At 38.4% G+C, this 18,766-nt stretch overlaps 1 protein-coding gene across 2 annotated transcripts in view; it reads left to right on the forward strand.

Annotated features, from left to right (window-relative positions):
• LOC145992131 (E3 ubiquitin-protein ligase rififylin) overlaps positions 1-18,766 on the forward strand; it is a 122,474-nt gene that overhangs the window by 24,215 nt on the left and 79,493 nt on the right. The window contains exon 1 of one of the 2 annotated variants that reach the window (XM_083128386.1): positions 18,402-18,703. The exons of the other annotated variant lie outside the window; for it this stretch is intronic. The gene's annotated coding sequence lies outside the window, so the exon portion shown is untranslated. Of the gene's footprint in view, positions 1-18,401; positions 18,704-18,766 lie in introns of those variants that run through there. 2 annotated transcript variants of the gene reach the window in all.

The raw sequence follows: 18,766 nt of genomic DNA on the forward strand, positions 1-18,766 counted from the left end.
AAAAATTGCTCGCTAAGAGGTAATCATTTAGAAACTAATTTCAGGTATTTAAAATGCATGTTATAGTTTGTTTTTGTTACGAAATGTTTTTATTTTTGTCACATATTTTCCTGTTTTTATCACATATTTCCAACATTTATGACACATAAAAAATAAATATTTCTGTGTTTTTTAGCACATAAAGTTCCGTTCCCTAGTTATAATACCTCAAGAATTTATGGATAACATGAGACATCCTGTTATGTCTGCACCGTCTACATCCTTATCGCAATTGGATCAGGATATGCAAGTAATTTTGAATCTCAAAGGTCTTTCGGATGATGAAAAATGGAATCGTTACAGTATTGTGCTCCAAAAATTTCTGTCTATTACTCGAAAACAAAGAGAACCTGTGTCGCTACCGATTACAGAATCTACTGAGAAGTTGACTGATATGAAAGAAGAAATTCTAGCTGCTACACCCAGCATGTATCGTAGAAAAGCCGAACTGTTGTATGAACGTCTTTTACATAATAGTAATATTGATTGGGATAAATATGGGGCAGTTTTTATTAACAATAATAAAATTGAAGGCTCAAATATTGTCGATCTAGTATCGGATATAATTCGACCACGAAAAACAAGCAATCCTGCTGGGTGGCAACTATTCAATAGAGCTCTGGCGTTATCTAATATTCCTCAAGAATATATTGGAAACCCCCGGAGACAGGAGTTTATTCAACAGATTGTTTTTGGCAACCCCGGACGCCATGTTCCGCTGTCCGGAGCTAACCAAGAAGAGGCACAAGAATTAGCAGAAGAAGAAGAAGAAGAAAAGGAACCAATTTCTTTTGTATCCTCATTTCCAGGGCACAAACGTAAACGTACTGTTCCAGTTTGGTCAAGATACAAACCATGAGCGAAAAAATATTAGAGAATATCTGGTACAATCCATCTCATCCAGCATCCTATTCTACAGCTTCAACACTATGGAAAGCTGTAAAAAAATCCATACCATTGTCAACAATCAAACATTGGTTGACAAAGCAAACTGCATACACTTTGCATAGACCTGTAAAGCGTCGATTTCCGAGAAACTTTTATTTTGTGCATAATATCGATGACCAATGGCAGGCTGAATTGAATGACATGCAGAGTTTGTGGAATCACAACAAAGGGTACAGATATATACTCACAGTTATCGATATTTTTAGCAGGCATGCTTGGGCTGTCCCTGTAAAAAATAAAACTGGTGTATGTATAAAAAAGGCTTTCCAGCAAATTTTCAAACAAAGCAAAAGAAAACCTTTGAAATTACAAACTGACAAAGGCCGTGAGTTTACCAACAGTATTGTGCAGGAATATCTCAAAAAACAAAATGTAATTTATTTTACAACAAAGAATCCTGATATTAAAGCTAGTATTGTTGAAAGATTCAACAGAACTTTAAAGGAACGCATGTGGAAGTATTTTACTAAGCAAAGAACCAGCTGTTATGTTAATGTACTCCCAAAGCTTTTGAAAGCTTATAATCATAAAATTCACTCGAGTATTAAAATGGCACCAGCAGATGTTACTCCTGAGAAGGTTTTGAAAGTATGGCACAATATGTATGACAAAAAACTCAAATCTGATTCATCTCCACTATTGTCATTGAAGATGCCATTCAAAATAGGAGATACAGTGAGAATAACAAAAACCAAAAAACGCTTTGACAAAGGTTACATGGAAAATTGGACAAGAAAAATATTTGTGGTGGAACGTATTTTGAAAAGAAATCCTCAAGTGTATGAATTAAAAGATCTACAAGGACATAAAATCGATGGAACATTTTATACGGAAGAGTTGCAATTGGTCCGCTTACCGGATATGCATGAAATTGATAAAATCCTTGCGACCAAAGGTAAAGGAGCCAGTAAAAAGTTGTTAGTTCATTGGAAAGGTTACTCCAGATTACTTGACAGTTGGATTAGCGCATCGTTTTTGGAGTCAAAAAAGAGAGAGAGAGGCATAAATTTTTGTAGATATTCTCATCAGTGGTACAAATAACCTTTATAACACATCATGAGAAAAGCAAACGCTTTCTACCTTACTTTGCCTAGTAACAGTTCCATGAAATATTTCCCAAGTAATACTCTAACTAATTACACCACAAAGCTTCAGAACCGTGTGGAGTTGGACACCAACAAATGGGAGATGGCATTGGTAGAAGTGCATTATCCTTATTCAATACTAAACATTACAAGATTTAACAACTATATTCAATATAAATCTATGGATGATGTCAAATGGAACGAACTTCGAATATCCGAAGGCTATTACGCATCTATAAACAGCATTGTTGCAGAAATCAATACATATTCTGAAACATTAAATTTTAGTCTCCGAAATCATCCTGCGTACAAACATGTGACTGTTGATATATCTACCAAGCAGAGAAACATAAATGTACGATTGTCACCTCAATTGGCACGGATATTAGGTTTTAAACCGACCGATGATCTATCAGAAGTAAAAATTGGACGCTCGCCTCCAAATGTTGTGAGAGAAATTCCTTCCCAGATGTATATTTACACAGATATTGCGGAATCACATATGGTGGGAGATGCTGTCGCCCCTCTATTACGTATTATAAACATTAATCCTATGGAACATACTTTTGGAAGTGATGGTGTGCAAATTTTCGATTCACCACATTACATCCCAGTGCAGAAACATAATTTCGAACAAATAGACATTGACTTAAGGGATAGCACTGGTGCACACATCCCATTCTCCTTCGGACTAGTGTGTTTGAAACTTCATTTTAGACGTTGTGGTGAAAAGCTCTGATTATGAATGACCCATATTTTCAATACTACCATCAACAAGCTGGATCTGGTGTGGGTAACATATATTACGGTGCTGCCTATCAAAAAGGACATGGCATTGGAAGTTTTCTTGGAGGACTTTTTCGGTCAGCTTTGCCTCTTATCAAAAAAGGAGCGAAAGCTGTAGGGAAAGAAATGTTAAAAACAGGGGTAAATGTGTTAGGTGATTTTGTAGACAAAACACCCCTAAAACAGTCACTACAATCCAGAATTTCGGATGCCAGATCAAATCTTAAAAGAAAAGCTGAAACAAAGCTAAAGGAAATGATTGGTTCAGGTTATCAGGGGCATAAACATTTCAAAAGGAATCACTCTGCTTCGGGACAGCGAACTGGAAGGATCGCTCAGAGAAAGAAGAGATCCAGTGCCAATACAAACACCAAGAAAACAACCAAACGCAACCGTAAGAAAATTCAAATAACATCAGATATTTTTGATTAGATATGGCGCTAATTAGGGAGAAATCATGTGAGTGTTTTAAAAGTGAATTGGATATTTTCTCGGTAAAACCTACTCAGACAAGCATCTTAGAACACCACACCATCGGATACAAACCTGTTAGTTCTCTGGCAGATAATGCCCCCACCGAGTTTGTAATACCTGGACATGGTGATGATTATATGGATTTAGCACACACAATGTTGAATATAGATGCCAGAATTGTAAAAGCGAATGGTCAGTTATTGCTACCCACAGATAAAACAATTGGACCTGTCAATGATTTTCTCAATGCAATGTTCAGCGAAGTACAAATCTACTTAAATAACAAACTCATCTCGTTTCCATCTCACATGCACCCATACAGGTCTTATTTTGAAAAAGCACTGAACTATGACATATCTGCAAAATCATCTCATCTCCAAAGTGCATTGTGGTACAAAGATACAGCAGGCGCTTTTGATAACGTTTCGGAAGACAACAAAGGCTTTACAAAACGTAACCAACTAACAAAACAGAGTAAAACATTTGATATGTTTGGTTACTTGCATTCTGATATTTTCAATCAAGAGAAACTTTTGATGAATGGAGTGGAGATGCGAATAAAACTGATTCCTTCGAAAAACACTTTCTGCTTGATGGGATTAGATGACAGTGAAGGCAAAGTGGAAATTCTGGATGCTACACTATATGTGAGAAAAGTATCGGTCAGTTCATCCATCAAACTTAGTCACAATCGCATATTGCAAAAACATACAGCAAAATACCCTCTAACAAGAGTACAACTTAAAGCTGTAACTATTCCAAAAGATATTGTTTCAAAAACAATTGACAATGTGATACTTGGACGTCTTCCGAAACGATTAGTTGTGGGGTTTGTTACCAACGATGCATTCAACGGCACTCTGTCTACAAACCCATTCAATTTTCAACATTTCAATTACAACTTCTTTACTTTATATGTTGATGGAGTCCAAATTCCCGGCAAACCACTTCAACCAGACTTTGAAAACAACAAGTACATAACAGCATATCACACATTATTCTCTGGAACAGGGATACACTATATGGATGAAGGAAACAATATATCGCGTGAGGAATACCCCCAGGGATACGCATTACTTGTTTTCGATATAACACCAGACGCAGCTGCAAGTGCCATATCCCACTGCAGTCTTCAACGGCAAGGGGCTGTTAGCTTGGAAGTCCACTTCAAATCGGCTTTGGAATCTACTGTGACTTGTGTTATCTACTCTGAATTTGACGCTCTCATGGAAATTAATAATCAAAGAGATATTCATCTGGATTAATTGTATAACAAGGTGAGTTGCACAATATTACTATTTAGTGTCCAGCAATGCTGTCGACTTTAAATTTGCTTCACGGGTTAATATCAAATAGAGCCTTTGACAATCATCATGTTGGGGTTTTCGCAGCTAATGAATTACCTGTACATGTGGAACTACCAGCAGCGTTGATTGTAAATACAGACCCCAAAGATAGCCCCGGGAAGCACTGGCTAGCAATTTACATAGACAGTAACTCCCGGGGGGAATTTTTTGATAGTTACGGAAAACCTCCACATGTGCATAACCATTTGCGATTTTTGGAAAGTAACTCTAAATTCTATACGTACAACACTCATCAGATACAAAGTTACGGGTCTGTGTACTGTGGGCATTACTGTTTTCTGTATTTATTCCATAGAGCCTCTGGTAAACCCATGCATAAATTTCAAATTTTATTCCCAGTACCGATAAAAAACGACAATATTATAACAACTTATTTGCTGACTCGTAAATTAAATTTATAATACTCGGTACGTATACTAGAAAATATTGACAGTAAATACTGTTTGAAATTTTATACAAGTTACATATAGTCCTAATAGTATATTAATAATTTTGTAGCGTTACAGTTTACAACAGCTTACTTATAATCTTTATCTTGTTTTGTGTCTTTACAGAACAATGACGCAATATCCAGAGATGGGATCTTTCAATGCTAGATTGTCCTCTTTCAGAAACTGGCAATCAAAAGAATTCCCGTTTGTAGAAGCTCTGTCCGAAGCAGGATTATTTTACATTCAAAAAGAGGATAAAACAGTATGCTTCAAATGTGGTGGAGGATTATACCGATGGAAATACAGAAACAATCCAATACTAGAACATCGTCGATATTTTCCATTTTTCCCCCTGTCTATAAACCTAATTTCAGATCGACAATGCGGTTGATGCTTTAATTAAATTAATTAATATTTGTTATCCAATATTTCCTCAATATGACGTTTATGATATTCTGCTGATTTTTCTCTCACCATTGATCTTTGTAACGCCCCGCCCCCTCCACCTTTTTTGTCCAGAACATGCTTGGTTTGCTACGCGCGCATGCGTCTCAAAAACACACCCACGCATTTCTTCAAATGTATATCTGCACGCTGCGACATGCAGTATCTCGCAGTTCTTAGTCATGGAATCCTCTATTTCGATGCCGCTGAAAAAAGATTTCAACCGTACACTAATTTCAAGGGGGTTCTTCAGAAAGAGAGCGATCAGCATTTACCTGAAGAACAAAAACAAGTAACTAGTCTTACACGCCAGTCGATATTATTTGATCACGTCTACTATTTGAATGCTTCGAAAACAAAGGTTATCTCAATCGGGCTTTCCTCTCATCTGGATTTCCAACCTGTGGTCAGGCTACACAGAAGCGGGGCGGCCGGTGTTGAACTACAGTTGCAGGAGTGGCACGCTCTTCAGGAATTGTTTCCAGTAATCGACAATTACATCGCTATTCCAGGTGAGCAGCCTCGTGTTTCCTACCCACTAAGTGAGCAACATGAATTGCTGATAACCACACTGTACAATCGTCGTCAGATCATTATAAGGAAAAAACCAGCTTACGGTTCCCTGGAGATAGTGTTCATCGCAGAAAGTTCGTGGCGGAACTTTATGAAGATATTTGTGTGCATCGAGCATGCGAAAGTTATGTGTGAAACAGTGTCGCCGTATCTGAAATCATATTTTGGAAACTGTGTGGAATCTTGCATTCTCGACCTTCGCGAACAATGTTTCGGTTGCACAGATATTTCCCCTGTCCATGCATGTAATAAGGAGAAGTTTGTGCTTTCCCATCTACATGGATGTACAAAACCTGAGCCTTTGTCTATACAAAACATCGACGAAAAAGACTTTCCAAAGAAGTGTTTCTTTTTTGCGAGAACATGCTTGTGGAAAAAATAGTGAAACATTTTAATTCAGTGGTTGCAGCAGAAAATGGATATGATAGTGACACAATTCCTTATGTGGGTGAGTGAACAAACTTGAAGAATAAAAACTTGTTAAATAACATGCTGATAAACTGGTGACACAATATAAACATTTTACATATGTATGTGTGTGTGTGTGTGTGCGGCTCTTTTGAATTTTGTAAATATTGGTAATAAACAGGGATAAAATATATGTCTTGGTTTTTTTTTCATTTATCACCCCTTTAAAAATCCTCATGGTTTATATTTTTACTGGTAACAATCGTTAATAACAACATTAATAATTAACTATATAATGAAAAAATGTGTATTGTGGACTTGTCGAAGATAAAGCATGAGAGCTTTTCTTCACACTGGTAAAAATCGGTGTTAATAACAACATTAATAATTAACTATATAATGACAAAGTGTGTATTGTGGACTTGTCGGAGATAAAGCATGAGAGCTTTTCTTCACACTGGTAAGAATCTGTGTTAATAACAACATTAATAATTAACTATACAATAAAAAAAATTGTGTATTGTGGACTTGTCGGAGATAAAGCATGAGAGCTTTTCTGCACATCGCTGGACACGCAAAGGCAAGTATCTTTATTTTCATTCTATTTCTAACAGTGATTCGCTATTTTTTCTTGTCACTATAAAAAACTAATTCAATTTTTCTTTTATCACATCTGTCGCCATTTTGCTTGTTTTTGTTTAATTCCTCTTTATGCATTGAGGTTAATCGAAACATAACTTTAGACTTTTACATGGAATTGAAACATAGAATGTTGCCTCCTTTGATTGAATCGAACCTGTGACTCCTCTTTGATCACAAAACAATTGTGACGGCCATCTTGCTTATTTTACCTACTCTTTATGCATTTAAGATAATCGTTACTGGGGCCCCACACGGCAAAACAACAGATTCTAATTTATTCACACTTCTTTTTTTTTATTTTAAAAACAACATCATTATCAGCCAATTTGACATTGTGAATCGAACCCGGGGACCTTTTCATTACAGCATAAACATCCTATTTCCAATTAGTTCATTTTCTCTTTGTGCACAAAAAGCTAATCGGAACTTTTAAACAAATACAATTGAATATCCAATTTTCACCAACATTGGGAATCGAACCCTCAACCACTTGGTTAAAACATCTCGCGGAATAAAAAACACACCCGCGCCGCGCCGCCCCGCTCCGCCCCGCCCCGCGCCGCGCCGCCCCGCCTCCGCCGCCGCTAAACACAAAACGCGGCCGCCATTTTGATTTTATTGAAATACTATTTATGCACAGATGGACTAATCGGGAACCTATAATGGCGGGACAAAACAATTGGCCTCATTTAACTACCTAGAAAATCGAACCCGCGACCTCTTCATTACCAGGCGACAACAATAACCACTAACCCAAGGCCACCATATTGATTTTATTCAAACACTATTTATGCACAGATGGACTAATCGGGGACCTATAATGGCGGGACTAAACAATTGGCCTAATTTAACTACCTAGAGAATCGAACCCGCGACCTCTTCATTGCCAGGTGACAACATTAACCACTAACCCAACTCGATTTTCGAACTCAACCATTTTGTTGCCTTTATTTACACACAGGCTAATCGAGACCATTCAATATTGACATCGTCGCCTTGTAACCAAAGGGTTCCAGGTTCGATACTCGGTGGAGGCACATAGTGGTCCGAATCACCACTTTTCAACTGTAGGTCCAATCCTGATTAGTTTTACCGTGCATAAAACGGACTATAAAAAACGAACTCAATCTATCAATCGATCAATATTGACTCTACCAGGAATCGAACCCTCGACGCCTCTTGTTTTACAGAGCAATAACCTTAGCCGCTAAGCTTTCGGGGGGGTACAGCACCTTCGGCGCCATCTTTAAATCATTTCTTCATGTCTTTCCATCATACGCAATGGTTGCGCGCGCATTTCCTCCACACACACACACACACACACACACACAAACATATGCACGTGTTAGGTTAGCATACATCAAGAAACAACGTGACAAATCCATTGACCCCCTCCCCCCACCGCTTCCGATGTCTTCAACGTGATCAGACACGTTCTGCTGACTCAACAATAAAACCGCTCGTGGCCCGCTACGACCGGATGTAACATAACACCAGCCGCATCAAATTTTTGCTGACGCGTAGGAACGAAGTGCTGTCATTCTACTGATGGATATGTCACAAATTTCGTCGACCATAATGGCAAAATATTCCCGACTTTTAATATCTGCTACCACGGAGCGCAAAACAGTTCTCCCTAATATATCAATAATCTCGTTCTGAATGTCATGTGAGAGCCATTTGTAGCCCAAAAGTCTCATCCACTACCCTAGTTCATGCACATCGTCTTTTGAAACTCTTTTTAGTAAAAATTTTAACAATACTCATAATTACATACTTAGTATATAGTAATAAGTCATGTGTTTTGCTGTCTCTGGTCATAGCCCCCCCCCAAAGTTGATGGTCTAGCGGTCTCAGCCCCCCAAATTGATGGTCTAGAACATTTCAAATATGTATATAAAGTTAAGTTCATGTGGCACAATTCAGAGTAAACTTTACAAGAGAAGCAAAATAATACATTAGATCCCCTTAAGCAAAATTATTTGGGGGCTCTGCACCCACATTGTTAACATTGGGGGGCTCGAGCACCCCGCCCCCAAGCCCCATGGAGTCGGCGCCTATGCCAGGGACCGAAAGCACACACACATACATACATGGGAGTGACCTTTCGTGAAGACAACAAATGTCAACCTCACTTCCCCCCGATCTCCGTGGTGCAGTGGTTAGCACAGCGCGGTATGGGGCAAGGGGTCCAGGGTTCGAATCCCAGGCTGGGCGAGTGTTCCTTATGGGTCTCCCATCATCAATTTCATCTTATCATCATTCATCCTCATTGTTGCAATCAGTTAATAGTGGCAGAAAGACGAAATGACATATAATAAATCTTATGTTGCTTAATACACAACAACTTATGGTCTTTTTTACTGTTTGTTTCATTGGGTACCATTTCTAATCATTTATGTATCTGTAATTTCCAGACACTAGACAAGATTTAGACGAGACGAAGGACTAGGCCGATTTACCTCATTTACGAAACAAGACTGTCTAATTTTCGTATAGCCTCGGAATCGACCTTATTTGTCCAGCAGATCCGAATTAATTTATTCCGAACACATAAAATGTCCCGGTTTTTCAAAGAAATGTTACGAAGTAAATTAATAAATTAAATTTTTATAAAAGCGCAGTTAGAAAACGGCGAATATCAAATGTTCCGTGAAATTATATATCCAAAGCGAAGAGGATACTTACGGACATGTTTAAAGACAAACGTATTGAGAATTACAAGTGTTTTCTGGAGTATAGAATGGATGCGTAGAAACAGAAAGTTATTCACCGACCCTTCCTCTATTCGTCCTGATTTTATCTTGTGCTGTTCTTTCTTATTCCGTTCATTTCTTGCTCTCATTCTCTATCTCTTTCAATTTTCGTTTGCGCCTTCTCTCTCTCTCTCTTAAATTTCTCTCTCTAGCCTTCTCTTTCTCTCTTACCCCTCGTCTCTTTCTTCTTCTCTCTAATTCTGTCTCGTTTTCGACCATATCTTTCCCTTAAATCTCTCTCTCACTCACTCTCTCTTCTCTCCTGTTTAATTGTGCTTTGTTCCTAACTCTCTCCCTTAATTTTTCATTCTGCTGTCTCTCTCTCTCTCTCTCTCTCTCTAACTCTCTCTGTCTCTTTCTTTCATGTTTAATTGTGCTTTGTTCCTACCTCTCTCCCTTCATTTTTCACTCTGTTCTCTCTCTCTCTCTCTCTCTCTAACTCTGTATTTTGCTCTCATGTTTAATTGTGCCTTGTTCCTACCTCTCTCCCTTAGATTTTTCACTGTTCTCTCTCTCTCCCTCTCTCTCCTCGTTTCTGTTTAATTCTGCCTTGTTTCGACCTTCTCTTTCCCATGAATTACTCTCTCTCACTCTCTCTCTCTCTCTCTCTCCTCTTTTTTCTTTCTTTTTCTCTTTAATTCTGCCTCGTTTCGGCCTTCTCTTTCCCATTAATTACTCTCTTTCTCTCCATGTTTCTTTTTATTTAATTCTTCCTCGTTTCTACCTTCTGTTTCTCTTTAATCTCTTTTTCTTTCGGTCTCCTTTTGATTGCTCTTACGTTAATTCTGTTTCTGTCATTGATTTCTATCTCAGACGCCCCCTGCACTCAGAAAAAAATACTGCCACTAAACTTGAACCACAGCAGACTGTGGGTAAATAATTTGTCAAATTGTCCTGTACACCCCTCCCTACTCATTAACCCAACCGAAGCATGCGTGTTCCGTCTGTTCTCCCTTTTCTCGCAATTATCACGCAGCGTAATCAGCGAGCTTATCTAATGCATGCTCCTTGGCTGTGGGAGGCTTACGTTTCATTATCAGGCAATTTTTACGTGCACGCTAGGGTTGCCAACTCCAAACTCAAGCCACTAAATTTGGTGTCATTTGTCGTGGCAGTTTGAAAAAGAAACGAGGTTTGTGATGTTCTTCACTATTTTGAATGGTATAGAAGACTCTTTAACGTCCTGCCTGCCTGTCAGAAAATGTTCAATTTTTTTCTGCTGAAGTAACCTCAGCCTTATTCAAGACAAGCAAAGAAGCCCTTCACCAACATGTACAGTCACCTGCAATAAAAATGGGACACCTATATCCTAAAATACTCGCTTCCCTGCAAGGAGTAATGTGTGTTGCCTAACCCTACGGCAATAAGTGGATTTTAATTCCAAATTTTCAATTGTAACTTCCTACAACGCCGTAATGTTAGGCAACACACATAAAGCCTTGCAGGGAACTGAGTATTCCAGGATTTAGGTGTACCTGCTATCAACATTATTTAGTACTCTTAATTATCATTAAGCAAGGTTCGTCAGATCAAAGGAAACATTAATTATCACCATCTCAACATAAAAAAAAGTTAATCAACTATATCCAGCATTTACGTACACCAGCATGAACGCACTTGATTTATCAAAGCGGCTTGTGGGAATTTTTTGAGTTTTCTTAACAACAGTTGGCAACACTGGTGTCCATATCAATCTGCTTGATTATGTGGGATACTTAACAGGTGGTCAGGCTCATAGAGAGGGGTTACTGAACTTAGTGATTAAAACTTGCTTTAGAGGGGGAAGGGTGGAAGAAGAGAGAAGGAAGGAGAGAGAACCGAGATGAATGAGAGACTGTAGGAATGGTAAAAAGACGAGACAAGACGATATTTTCTCCGTCTCGTCTCGATTTATAAGCATTCGTCTCGGTCTCGTTCCAAGTCTTGAAACATAGAGTATAAACGATACACTGTGTCACGGTACAAACGTTCACACTGTACAGAAGCCAATAAAGCAAACAACTTTTCTTGATAGTGATTTTTGCTTGTTTCTTTGACGGCTCGCTATTTATCCTGAATATATATGCAACCACGCACTAGACACAAAAAATATTCACTTTGTACTTACAATAAAAAATGTATAATTTATCATAAAAAAATCAGGTAGATATCCGCTTGTTAAGTCTGAAGAAATCCCATGGAGAGAAAAATTAGGTCTAGGCAATTTTTTCAATATCATTTCAAAGTCTCGGGCAACAAATCTCGTCTCGTTTTTAAGAAATCCTATCCCGTTCTTGTCTCGACAGTCTCGTTATCGTCTTGATTTTTACAAGGACGCCTCTATAATATCCTCCCTAGGAGGCAGAGAGAAACAGGCAGGCAGACACAGAGGGCAAGGGAGAGTTAGGGGAAGTAAACAGGGTTCGTGACATTTAGGGACAGTCAAATAAAAGGAAGAAAACTGGTCTATTAAAATGAGAAGAACAGAGAGAGCTAAAAAGAAGAAGACAGAAAGAGGGAAAATAAAGAGATAAGAGATGGGAGTGAGAGAGGCATAGAGAAAAGGGAGATTAAACATGGAAAGAAAGAAAGTGATAGCACAAGAAGTGGAGAGATAGACAGAAAAAGGACTTAGAAATGGAAAGAGGGAAAAAAGAGAATAGGGAGAGAGAGAGAGAGAGATAAAGGAAGAATAAATGAAAGAGAAACAACTGGTATATTTAGGGAAAGAAGTGAAACTCAATGGAAAGAAAGAAAGAAAAATAAGGGGAGTGATATATTAGAAGAAAAGGGGAACAGAGTGAGATGAAAAAAAGCGGGGAGAGACTGAAAGAGGGAATGTAAATATATAAAAAAGAGATAAGAGAAGGAAGTAAGAGAGACCTAGTAAAAGAAGGAAAAGAGGGAATGAAGAAGGAGAAGAAAGGAGAACACAAGAAGTGGAGAGATAGAAAAGGAGCATAGAGAGAAATGGAAAGGGGAAAAGAGAGAATAGGGAGAGAGACCAGAGAAGGAGAAAGAAAGAAAGAAAAAGAACAGTAATATATTTAGGTAGAGAGGGTAGGTACAGATGAAACGAGAAATAAAATAAGGATAGCCGTCTTTTAGAGAAAGGAAGGAACAGAGAGAGATGAAAAGATATAGAGACACACCGGAAGAGAAAGAGGGAACAGGGGAATGTGAAACAAATGAAAAGATAGAAAGGAACAGGGAGATGAAAGGGATAATGAAAGAAAGTGGTAAGTCAAGGAAAGGAGAAATAGACATGGAAAAAGGAATTTAAATAAGAGTATAGAAGAGAGAGAGAGATCAGTGAAAGAGACAAAGGGAGGGACAGGAATAGAGAGAGATACTCAATAATGGGAAAAAAAAGTTAGATGAGATTGAAATTTTATTGTCTTCTATATTTTACATTATCCCTCTAAAATGTGAAATGAATCCAACCTAGCTGATTCATTCGCTAGTAAACAAATAAACGCCTACCTAGGCCAGGATCTGAAACCGTAACCTTTGTACCGGGCAAGATAATTATGTAAATTCCACGCGAAAGGAGAAAAGAAAAGGCAGAAAAAAAATTCATTACTCAGACTGAAAACAGTCTCCAAGGACTTGGTCAAGAAAATTATGACAGACTCGATAATCGAATGCAAGCAGCTGAGGATCACGTGACAAAACTTGCCTTTCCCCGATTGTTACGTTAGTTACAGAATGAAGCAGTGAAAATGATAAAAACGAGCTTTCTTTTCGATTGGTACGCACGTACTGTAGGTAAGTAACTGCCTTGTGTGTGGACATTGGGCACCACTAAAACAGAGTTTAATACCTGCCATAATACTGCGATTAAGAAGTTTTTGTATATAAAAAAAAACCACTTCCCATTGACACTAATTAGCATAAAGAAAGGTACAATTACGTCGCAGTTCTCTTGTCTTTGTTGTCTCGCCTTGCGCACAGTGTTTCCATCTGAGGAGACTAAAAAGTAACTAATTTTCAAGAATTTTTCCCCGTGTCTACAATTTGGCTATTTGACTTCACTGTTTACTTCTTAAGGTTAATCGCGACGATCTACTCCTCTGTCTGGTTCTTTAGGCCAGTGTTTCTCAACCTTCGGGTCGCGGCCCAATACCAGGCCATGGTAGCAATTATACCGGGACGCGAGAGGTTCTGAAATTTGTCATTTCAGTTCGTGAAGCAATTTTGGCCAGAAAAAAATGTGTAGTGAAAGTATACTAACTAATTGGAACTTGTCGGAACTAAAATAAAATGCAGAATGTCAGTGAAAATCAGCACATATCAAATTAATCTACTGATTGATTGATTCATTTGGTGTTTTAAGTCCACTTTATGCACAGTAAGGCTAATCGGGACTGTACCTACATTTTAAAGTGGGATCCGAACCGAACCACTATGTGCCTTCACCGGGTATCGGTGATTACAAGGCGACGTCGCTACCACTGCGCTATCGGGAAGGTCCAAATTAATTTACTGATGTTGGCCTGAGGAAACTATAAAATTTCATTAGATCCAGTGGTTGACTTTATGATTGTGCCATAATGTATTATTATTAATTTTTAATTGTTTTTTTAGTTAGCGTCGCTTTTCTGCCACTTTTGACTAATCGCGACGATGAGGATGAGTGACGATGGAACTGATGAAGGGACACCCATCCCAAAACCGTGATTCGAACCCATGATCCCCTGGCGTCGTAGCGCACTGTGCTAACTATATAGGGACGGCCGATATCGGAAATTTGATATCGCGATATATCGTTAAGAAAATATCGTATTATTATTATTATTATTATTTATTATTTCCATAGGGTTACAATTAAGCCATACAACTTTTCATTATGAACAAAATTAATACAAATAATGACTTGATGCCCTATATAGTAAAAAAAATATGCAAAAGATACATCTAAGGAAAATGTGATGAATTTACATTAGTATATATAGTGTTCTATAGTAGCAATGAAATAAAGAAAGTTTGAGAGTTATACACATTTAGAAGAAAAGAAAGTGTAAAGGTGTGTGGGTTTGGATATGAGTGTGTATGGAATTGATGTTCGAAGTACAAGGATGAAAATTTTAAAATATATGTGTGTGGGTGGGGGGGTGGTGAGGTGGGGGGTGGTGAGGAGGGGGGGTAAGCACTGAAAATAATATTACTGGAGTTAGAATTTGTAGACATGTGAACGTAGAAGACGACAGAACTGCGCTTTGCTGGTACTGAGTTTGATCTTCGTCGCGATTGAATTCCAGGTTACCGCTGCTAAGTACGAGAAAGACTTCTGACCAAATCTGCTTTTGTTGGGTTTGGGGATTACTAGGTCTCTATGTAAGGACGGTCTGGTGTTTCGGGTGCTGAACTCTGAGCGGAGCTTAATCCTATGATGCAATGGAGATGATTTGTTATGTATGCTATGGAATACCTTATTCAAGTAGATGTAATGTATTCTCGAAGTGACTGTAGGTATATTGTAAATCTTGCGCAATTGTTGGGAATTATATTCTTGGGGGTGCATGTGTATGATTCTTAAGCAATTGTTTTGGATAGTTTCAAGTTTCTTCAGATGAGTTATGTTACCGCCAAAAATAAGACTAGCACCATACTCGAATACGGGACGAATAAATGAAAGGTAGAAATGTCTACTCAGATTTCTATTGAGATATTTACGAATTTTTCGAAATATGTAAATATGGTGATAGATTCTACGAATATAGTTATTTATTTGATAATTAAAATTTAGCTGAGGGTCGATAATGATTCCGAGATATTTTAAATGATTGCTCAAAGGTACTCTGGCGAAATTAAGGGTAATATCTATGGTGTTAGCCGGGATTCCCTTACCGGTGAAGCACCATGGCCTTCGTCTTTGCAACGTTAAGTTTCAGGTTGTTCATGTTGTACCACGTTAATACTTTGGGGAATGAGTTTTCCATTTTCTCGTTTACATCCTGGTACGTATCTCCAACATGGACGAGAAGGCAGTCATCTGCGTACAGAGTAATCGACAAATCTGAATTTATTAGTGTGATATCGTCAATAAATAGGTTGAATAATTTTGGGCCAAGTATAGAGCCTTGTGGAATGCCTGCAGACACTGACTGCTCGGTGGAAAGTGAACATCCTACTTTCGTTGAGATTTTTCTATTTGCGAGAAAACTTTCCATCCAGAGAATTGTTTTGCTATTGAAACCAAATCTGTTCTTTAATTTTTCTATTAGCAAATTGTGATCAACGGTATCGAAGGCTTTGCATACGTCCAGGGAAATTAATCCAACTAGGGAATTGCTTTTTTTGTCCAGTGTCTCGCGCCATTCATTAATTAAACTAAGTAATAGTAATTCCGAGGATACATCCTTCCTGAATCCATACTGTCGATCAGACATCAGATTGTTGGCTTCCAGGAAAGTTGTCAGTTGCTTCTCTATTACTTTTTCCATAACTCGGCTTAATGTTGGGGTTAAGGAAATCGGCCTGTAGTTACACACTAGGGTAGGAGATCCAGATTTGTGAATTGGAGTTATTATAGAGTGCTTCCAGCTCGTTGGAAATTGGCCACGTTCGAAGGACGTGTTTATTATGTCGGCGAGGGGCTCCGCTATAAGTGGGGCCAACACCACCAGAACGCTGTTGGGAATGCCGTCCGAACCTCCTGCCTTTTTTACGTTTAATTTATTAAGGATTACCAAAACTTCATCGACCGTAACAGATTTTAATGAGAACTCTTCAATTTGTTGGACAACAGCTGAATTGGGGTCTTTTCTTAGAATATTTATGTTCGAATTGCGAGGATTAACGTGCGCCGATGCTTTGCATATATTAGAAAAATGAATATTTAAATAATGAGCTATGTCGGACGGGCTCGTTAGGAGGACATTGTCGACTAGTAAATGATTAATTGTAGTTTTTGATTCTCTTCTATAGCTGAATACATGGAAGCGACTTTTACATAAGACAAATGTACATAATGTAGTATAATCACTTATTATTCTTGTAAAATTAAATGTAAAATGAAAGTGGATAATTAGTATCACCTAGAAGTAGGCTGTAATGTTCTATATCTCCTCATGTTATATTTTTTGTGATTTTGATATAATACCAGAGTAAGACCCAATTTTTTATAATTTTTGGCTATATATTTTGTATTTGTAAAATCTATTAATGTAGTATTGTATTGTAATGTAAGTATTGACGTGTCCTATATTACCATGTACTGTAATTTGTACACGCCACACCAGTAGTCCTTGGACGCAAATAAACTAAACTAAACTAAACTGTTACGATATTTTTTTCCGTATCGAGATATCGGAGATATATCGTCTCCACGAAATATATCGCCAAATTTCGTGACAATATATCCCCGACACGTTATATGTCGCCAAATGTCGTGACGATTTATCCCGACACGATATATATCGCCAAAATATCGTGATAATATATCGTCCATATTAACCTTTGAAAGGCTTTCCAACACGTGACAAAATATGGGGCTTCAAGATAGAAATATGACATGCCTTGCTTGAGTCATTCACGTCTTATCAGTTCACGTGGACCATAACTCATTTGTTTGTTTGGGTTGCAACTTGAATCTAACCCATGTGCCAGGTTCCCCTTACTTGAGTGAGAGATCTGCTTTGGTCTGTTTAGACTTTTTCCCTCTCTCGAAAAAGTGTTTTCAGTTGTGTGAGCTCTCGGTGATTTTTACTTTTTTAAGTGATTTCTGAAGTGTCATATTCGTGCATTACACTCGCGTGTGTAGTGATCGCAATGGATCATAGTAAAAAGGGTAACTGTAACGTTCACAGTATAATATTAATATTAATAATTACATATAATTATCATTATATATACAAAATATGTAACACCTTCATTGTGAAGGAAGGTCATCATTTCCCGGCGACATGAGCTAGCGCTGTATTGGCAACACTGTGTGATTTCTCCATAAGCGCCGTTGTGTCTTCTGAACGTTGTTAGATGTTGAATTGTTGTTGAATTAGTGTTTTAAGTCCACTTTATGCACAGTAAGGCTAATCGGGACTGGACATACAGTTTAAAGTGGGATCCGAACCACTTGTGCCTCCATCGGGTGTCGAACCCGGGACCCCTTGATTACAAGGCAACGACGCTACCACTGCGCCATCGGGGAGGCCTGTCTTCTAAACGTGAAAACGACTTTAGTTGATATCGCCTAGACGACATTTTTTCAATATCGCGATATGAGTGCTAACCACAAAGAAAGAAGGAGAGAGAAATGGAGAAATAGAGAAAGAAAGAAGAGAGAATGAAACAAAGAAACAAAAACAAATCTCGTTATAGTATCAAGATCTAGTAAAAAGAATTGCAGGTTGGCGCTACTGCAGCTGTCAATCGTTCCGTGCGGCAACCCTGCATACACGTGATCCTCAGGCAACGTTGCCCTTTGAGCATGCTTCGAGCGCAGTGCAGTGCGCGATTGGCATTGGAAACTGTTGGGGGAAAAAAAACCACGTTTGTTTCAACCTCGGCTGAGAACAAGGCAAATAAACGTGGACCTTTTTCCTTTCCAGTCATCGGCATTCGGCAGCTTGCTTTCTGACCTTCGCTGTGCTTACACGAGTGACAGTGCAACACGCTGGAAGACAGTGTCGCGGTGAACGTGAGGAGCGTATTTGTGTGTGATCGGTTTGTGTTGTGGTTTGTTTACCTTTCTTCCTGAAACTTTTGATTCTTAGACAGGTAGCACGCTGGAGAAGTTCTCGTGGAGTTGCTTGAGAAATGTCCTCTCGGTAAGTACTTGTGTATCTTGATTTCAGCAGAGTTTTATCCAGAATTTTTCATCAAATTTAGAG

This window comes from Lepisma saccharinum, chromosome 9 (genome assembly GCF_977018435.1).
Source record: "Lepisma saccharinum chromosome 9, izLepSacc3.1, whole genome shotgun sequence".
Lineage (NCBI taxonomy): Eukaryota > Metazoa > Arthropoda > Insecta > Zygentoma > Lepismatidae > Lepisma > Lepisma saccharinum.